A 6,812-nucleotide genomic window follows, 5' to 3' on the forward strand; every position below is an offset into this window, starting at 1 on the left:
TGTTAACGTGCTAGCATAATTTTGCTGTGCTACTGTACATTTGCTTTGCTTGATTCGTCTCACTGTACGTGCATTATCATTGTTCCCAGATTACAATGGAGAGGCTGCATGAAGAAACTTGAGGCCTGCCTGGAAGTAAAGCCCAGTGCTCTCAAATGAGAATCCTGAATTCTGCAGTGAACCCCCAATTTCTAATTAAAACCGACTAGATCAAGAGCCTAATATTTCAGAAGGTACTCTATACTAAAAGGACCTTAACACGATCAGCCAAATGCTTTAGATCCTTAGCTTCTGATCCCTGAAGATTCTGATCTCAGAAGAGTCCCTGATCAGATCCTCAGGCCTAACATCCTGCTTCTTTCACCATCCTTGGAGAATCAGCCCGTGTCTGAAATCCATGTATAAGGATGGCAAGCGTCGTCATGGTAATAGAGCAAGCTCTTCAGGTTCATGCCAGGCATGCAGGCCTTGTATATGCTTTTGCATTTCAATCTCTTCGAGCATCCCGGATTCACCGTGTGAACCTTCTTCAGTATTGACCCAAAGCTTATCTGCAGCTCCACTGGCCTATCACTCAGATTCCATATCAGTGTTCCCAGCTCAGAATCTTGAGAATGGTCTCTGCAGTATCAAAGCAATCACCAAGAGACAGAAGCCTCATGCCTTGCATCTTTCCTGTCAGAGACTTGGACTGCTGCTTGTAAGTCATCTCTTAAGCTTCCTTCCACCCCCGACCAACTGGTTCGCCTCTAGTGCTACACAATCTTCATGTGTGGAATAAAGTGGAGGTCTTTTTAAAATGGAGGGGATGCATTGCATGTGGTTGGGCTCACACGTCGCGTGGCAAGTGATTTCTGTGGCTAGCTATATGCCCATAAAAGATCAGAGACAACAGAATATGGAGAGCCACAGTGATAGAATAATGGTGAGCCCTCCCATCAAGGAAATGGTGGGGCCTGTAAAACGCGAAAATTCAACACAAGACAGGGGAAAAGTTTAGCAGCAGAGAGAGAAATATGTTGAGGAAAAGATAAAGGAAGACGTTTGAAAGTGAATGCAAATGTACAGGTCCAGTATAGTTATATAAGAAAATATGTTGCAGCTAGAAAGAGGAAGGTGTTTGAAGAAAGGGCTGTTCATGCAACTGGTGAGTAAGACATGCAATACCCTGATCTCTGTTTATTCAGCACTTTTCACAAGAACACGTTAGTGGGGGCACGGAATGTGTGCACTTAGTTAGAAGGAGTGAAAGAATACGGCACTGGGATGATCACACGGGTAGGTGTAATACCACTCTACTCTACGTCTGCGAGTAATCAAGTAAGGGAATCACGCAGCGTACCTGCACAAATAATTCATATCTATAGTATGAATGAGTAATAATGATAAGGGGGAAGGGTGTACTTATTGGAGGGCATGTAGTGTAGGAAAATACAAGTATGGATGACAAACAGTGAAGGCGCAGCACGCAGAAAACAGGGAGAGAGGGCGTGGGGTCGCCGAATAAAACAAAAGCAATGCCTTGTATAGGCGAGTATTAATTGGCGATGAAGCGTTGGATGAATAGGGATCGGAAAAAAAAACAGAGAGGAAGAAAGAAACAAGATAGAATTAGGTGTAACCGTAGAAGTAAGCGGGAAAGGAAGGGACTAGTTGGATGGAGAGATACTACATGCAGACAGCGACAGAGGAGTGTGTGATGTCATGGCTGGCCTCTCGTCCTCAACCAGGCCTGATAATGAGGATGGGGACGGACATGATGATCATGATAAGGAAATGCGGGCCCCAACCCCTCCTTGCAACTTATTTTTCAAATTTATAATCTTAATATATGTTTCACATGTAAGATGATTTAGAAAAATCAAATTAAATTAGTTATCTAATTTTTATGTTAAAAAGAAAAGGTACTACCTTCAATTATAAATATAAGAGTTAATTAAACATTTAATTTGGTCATAAAAATACTTCAGGATAAAAACCTTGCTGGTGTGACCAAAATGATAATCTCTTCAGTCAGGTAGAGATTCAATTTGGTCATAAAAATACTTTAAGGTGCAAGTCATCTTCATAACAAATGAACACACATATGTCCATACACGCATCCAACACAAGCCTTCCCATCGTGACCAAAATGATAGTCTCCTCCCTGCCCTCAACCCATATGCGTCGTGCCGTCGTCTGCCGGTGAAGTTGCCAGTGTAATCTCGTACTCAAACTACAAGTTGAGTTTCATTACGGAACATCCACTCTCACAACGCCTTCATTCGGGGATCGCGTTTCAAACAAATTACTCTTAATTCCCAGCTACGTCATCATTATGATGGCGATCATTAGATTGCCTGTAAACTAGCCACAGCAAAATTAATAAGCATTAGAATTTATCGGCATGATGAATTCGGACCCGCTTGAAATGACTCATTAACAGTTCTTTTACTATAATTTTAAAAATATAAGGTAAGTACATAAAATAAATTTTATCTCAATTTATATTAACGTAATTATAACCGGAAAGTGAAGCAGATAAATTTATAAGAAGCCAAGCCAAAATATAATTATCATGGAAAAATTATTATTTGTACATTGACATGCGTAATTATTAGTACTTCTCAAAGTCCTTCACACAAGTTAAAAATTAGTAAACCAGCCTGCTCCACTCGTGACGAGGAGAGACGAGTAAGAGCAGGTGGGACCACCTGGAGTCGCAGAGCGCACCCCATCTCCGGGACACTCACGAGTTCGCTCTCATAAAAACAAGGGCATCCAATTTAATTTATTAATTAGTACTGTACTATTGGAGTTGCTTATAAACTTGGAAATTGGAATGCTAATGCTCCTCCCATTTCTTTAATGGAAGGCATAGCATTAATACTACTGCGTGTGCCACAATAACAGAGATATTATGAGAATACATATATACATACACACACACATATATATATAGAGAGAGAGCGCAGATTCAATGAGAAACAGAGTAGAGCTGCGGAGTGGAGTGTTATGGAATATCTTGAGGTGGGCTCTCAATATTTGTTGTCGGCTTTGTTGCTTCTTAAAATATTAATTATTGCTGTTGTTCAACATGTACAGACATTATCTCACGGGAGGGACCCCTCACCACCGCGCTCTCTCTTGCTAGTTACCATTTTTCCCTCCCAAAAACTCTGTATCTCGTATTCCCAGTACTCATCCTTGTGCTAATTCCAGCCTCCTAATCCATTTAACTTACCATCACTTACAGGCCAAAACAAGGATTACAGACCAAACATTTTTTTTCAAAAAAAAAAAAAAGAAGCTCAATTTCAACTTGTATAATGTTCATGTCTTCACCCTTCCATCTTCCTCGTTGCTGGCCATCCGTTGATTTACATCACACTGCAACCCGAAGGATTCTCGTCGCTGAAATAGTTGGAGTAGGGGTCAGGTGGGGGCGGATAAGAGTACGGTGCTGCCGGAGGAGGAGGGTACATGTAGTTCACCGCCGGCGGCGGCCGCGCGTACATCATAGGTTGGAATCTCTCGTTCCCCATCGCCCTCTGCTGGTTCATTAGCGCCGCCAGATACTGCTGCTGCTGCTGCTGGTTGTAAGGGTTTCCGGCCATAACATCCGGACCACCGCCGGGGAAGTATGCGCCGGCGCCGCCGTTCATGGATGCTGCGGGGAGGCCTTGGACGGCGGGGACGCTGCCCATCTGACCATCGGCATCTTGCCCATGCCGCCCATGGGAATGCTCTTGTCAGTATTCCCGCCAACACCGCCCATTTGCTGGAAACCATTGTTCATCGCGTGAACGCCTTCCATCGTACCATTCTTACCACCACCGTCACCACCCTTCTGCCCTCCATTGCTACCATTCTTGTTGTTGATTCCTCCGCCCCCGCCGCCTCCATTGTTCCCATTTTTCCCAATATTGTTCTTATTGCCTCCCCCTTGGTTCTGATTGTTTCCTCCCCCCCGCCTTTCTTTCCTCCGTTTCCATTTTTACCGTCAATTCCGCCGCCCATACCGTGAACTTGAATAGGCGCTGCTCCTCCTCCTCCTCCTCCACCCCCTTTTTTCCCGTTACCTGGTCCGGCATTCCCACCCTTCTGAGGGTTCATCATATGCATGGCATTGCCCCCCTTCTGAGGGTTCATCATATGCACGGCATTGCCCCCCTTCTGAGGGTTCATCATATGCATGGCATTCCCACCGTTCTGAGGATTCATCATATTCTGAGGATTCATCATATTCATGGCGTTCCCACCCTTCTGAGGATTCATCATATTCATGGCATTCCCAATCTTCTGAGGATTCATAATCATGGCATTCCCACTCTTCTGGGGATTCATCATATTCATGCCGTTGAGCATCATGGGAGCGCCGTTCCCCATATCAGGATTCATCTTGTTCAGGGGCAGTGGAGCTCCCTCCAGTTCATCATCGTCAAACTCGTCGTCATCGAAATCATCGTCATCGAACTCATCATCCAGCTCGCCGTCGCTGTAATCGTCGTCATCCTCCGGCAAGTCGAACTTGAGAGTTTTTTGGTTCTGGTTTGGGTTCTGGCCTGGAGGTAGTTTGAATTGAGGAAATTTCAGATCTTGAAGACTTCGAAGCTGCTGCATCTGCTGGAGCTGTTGGAGCTGTTGAGGATTCAGTCCTCCTTGCGGGCCTCCACCGCCACCGCCCCCGCCCTTGCCCTTGCCCTTGGGCTGGTTGTTACCACCTTTCTGGCCCTTGTTATTCCCACCGCCTTTGCCATTGTCGATTTGCATGTTCTTTGACTGCTTAGGGATGTGATTCTGGTTCTGGTTGTTATTGTTTGATTTGGGAGCACCCCAGAGCTCTGCATGCTTCCCTGATTTCGTTAGCTTCTTGATGAGAACGTTGGGATCCACATTCCCAGACACCATCACCTTCCCCTGTTCCGCATCTATCTCCGTCGTAAACACCCCTGTCAACCACAATATTCACTTTTAAGATTCGTCTAGAAAAACGAGAGATTTTTTTTTCCAGACATAATTTCTACAAGTATATGCCAATGTAGGTACCGTCGATTTTCTGCAAGATTTTCTTCACTTTGTGCTTACATCCATCGCAGTGTATGTTCACCTTAAGAACAGATTTCTGCATGCGCAAGCAATCCCCGTATCCAAGACAGAATGGACCAAAAAGGAAAAGAAAAAAGGAGGGGAAAAAATAGATTCATTGTGAGTAAATAAAACTATGTAATAGAATAAAGCTGGTTACTTCATCAGAAATGTGCAACAAGACGGGAGAAAAACTAAAATTACGAAATAGAAAAGCTTCAGAGTCATTGATTACTCAGATGACAAAGCAGAGGCCCTGAAAAATGCGGGGAAAGGGATAGAGGAAGCACCTGTATCTTCAAGAACTCTTCTTTACTCATGGTTGAAGCCCCCAAAATTGAAGGAATGAGGGAAAAGGCGAAGAGGGAGGTAACAGATCTGAGTAAAAAAGGACAGGAAAAACCCAGAGAGGACAACACACAAGAAGCTAAGTGAGCTTCTTCTTGCTCTAGCAATATCTGAAACCGGTTTTCGAACCAAACACGGGGAAATGACAGATGAGAATGGGCCTTCCTAGCAGAAGTGGGGGGAAGAGAGAGAGAGGCGAGAGTGAGGGGGGGGGGTCTCTGTTCAGGGATGGTGGGTAGACATTAAAATTAAACCTCTCTGGCTGCTTCTGAATTATCTGTTTCGGAGAGAGGGAGAGGGGGAGAGAGAGAGAGACAGAGAATGGCGTTCTAAGCGGTCCCTTTATGTCTGATGCCTTTATTTATTGTGAAGCATTGTGCAGGCTTCCATCATTAGTTAAAAAACATTTTTGCGTTTTACAAGGTAAGATTATTTTCACATACTTAATTTATGTATAATATAAGATTATTTTAACTCAGTTAATCTAAACTCATTTTTTAAATCGGTTTGCGACACCCTGTCTGGCGTGTCAAGAAATTTACCTTTTTATTTCACATCTTACAGTTTTTCTCGCATTAAAATGCATATGGGTATCTATTTGACTTTTTAATATTGTGAATATATATGAAAGTAAAATTCACGTTTGACCTTTAGTAATAAAATCAGGGGAACATTACACTCAGGTCCTACAGAGCATAATTAATATCAAAAAGGTCCCTCGAAATCGCAAAATAATTCTGAAGTCCCCAGGGACCTGTGTGTAATTAATTCTAATTGTGAAATTACGTAGTACCCCACCTGTTAATTTGAACCTATTTACAACCTCAACAGTGACTGTTTAACAATCCGAGAAGAGGTGGTTAACAACTCAACAACGCCCCTGGTATTTCACAGAGTGAGTTGTCATGAGCACTGCCGAGATTGTCAATCATGTCTTCTCGGGTTGGTTAACAGCCACTGTTGAGATTATAAACGAATTGCTGCAATAAAATTAGAACCTATTTACAACATCAACAGTGGCTGTTAACAACCCGAGAAGAGGTGGTTAACAACCTCAATAATGCCCTTGGCATTCCATAGAGTGAGTTGTCATGAGCACTGCCGAGGTTGTCAATCACGTCTTTTCGGGTTGTTAACAGCCATTGTTGAGATTGTAAACGAATTGTTGCAAATAAAATTAACAGGGGTAAGTAGGTTAATTTCACAATTAGAATTAATTACACATAGGTCCCGGGGACTTCAGAATCATTTTGTGATTTTATGGGACCTTTTTGATATTAATTGTGCTCTGTGGGACTTGAGTGTAATTTTTCCTAAAATCAGAAGGAGTGAATGAATTGCGTTTGGGTTCCTCTTCTTTCGACTAACAAACTACTAATTTACTGTGATATTTATTT

The 6,812-nt window shown here is 43.2% G+C and overlaps 2 pseudogenes; both read right to left on the bottom strand.

Moving 5' to 3' along the window:
* Positions 1–276: 276 nt before the first annotated feature.
* On the bottom strand, positions 277–709 carry LOC114731006 (uncharacterized; annotated as a pseudogene).
* A 2,566-nt stretch (positions 710–3,275) lies between these two features.
* Positions 3,276–5,679, bottom strand: LOC114730980 (heavy metal-associated isoprenylated plant protein 33-like; annotated as a pseudogene).
* Between the last annotated feature and the right edge of the window lie 1,133 nt (positions 5,680–6,812).

This window comes from Neltuma alba, unplaced genomic scaffold (assembly GCF_004799145.2).
Source record: "Neltuma alba isolate B1F8T4 unplaced genomic scaffold, ASM479914v2 tig00012795_pilon, whole genome shotgun sequence".
Taxonomy (NCBI): domain Eukaryota; kingdom Viridiplantae; phylum Streptophyta; class Magnoliopsida; order Fabales; family Fabaceae; genus Neltuma; species Neltuma alba.